Below are 968 nucleotides of genomic sequence, written 5' to 3'. Positions count from 1 at the left end.
GATGTCCAATAATCCTACACACACGAATGATTACGAAGCTTTACTTAATCTTTCCAACTAACTAATCTCTCCCCCCTCCTGATTTTCAGTGGGGTGGGCCCCGCCTCATCCCCAACTTCCAATCACAAATCCCCACATCAGCTAGTCTGTTGATCCCGTAAAAGTTTTCCCCGTGAACCTAGCATTGCTCGTAGGATGTCTATAGAGTGGGTCCTGAAGCCGGGACCCTGGTCCAGGCCAAGGGCCTTAATGGGCGCGCCGTGTTCTGTCAGGGCCCTCCCCTAGCCCATATGGGCTTGCCTCTGGAAATCACATGGGCCTGGCCCGCCTGGGAATTCTCTGGCCGCTGCAGCTACAAATACTTGGGAAAAAGCAACGAACAACCTATCGAGTAAACATTGGGGACCAATCGTCATGTTTGGTTAGGCCACTCCGGCGATCTTTTGTTCGTCCCTGTAAACATTGTGACGGATGAGTAAAGCTTTCGCGAGTTTGTCTAAAAAAAACCCTATCCAATGGACCGGCGGCGGCGGCGGCGGCTACCTCTCTCCCCTATCTCCTTCCTTTACCCTTCCTCCAGTTCATGTGTTCTTTATTCCATTAGTGTAACCATTCCTCTGTAATCACAACTATGTACTAAACCTTTATGTTGGAGGGGGATTAAGCTAGAAAGAGATCACCACTCTTACATGTTCATGGGCATGCGTCGCGCGATTTACGTATCAGCTGAGGTCGCCTTTATATTTGAAAAAAAAAACTGAGGCCGCCTTTCTCTCCGTCACGGTTGATACCATCTATCTGGGGTACAAGTGTGGTCTTCTGACAGAAGCATACAATACTGCAGACGGAAGCACATACGATGGGATCATGGATAGGGTCATGGACTGTCTCCGCCACTCTATCCAGGGCGCCGGCAACCGCCTTGCCTGAGCCTCACGCCTACTATTGGATGGGTGGTGTATGATGTG

This window comes from Triticum aestivum, chromosome 5A (assembly GCF_018294505.1).
Source record: "Triticum aestivum cultivar Chinese Spring chromosome 5A, IWGSC CS RefSeq v2.1, whole genome shotgun sequence".
Taxonomy (NCBI): domain Eukaryota; kingdom Viridiplantae; phylum Streptophyta; class Magnoliopsida; order Poales; family Poaceae; genus Triticum; species Triticum aestivum.
Note: the sequence above shows the minus strand (reverse complement) of the source record.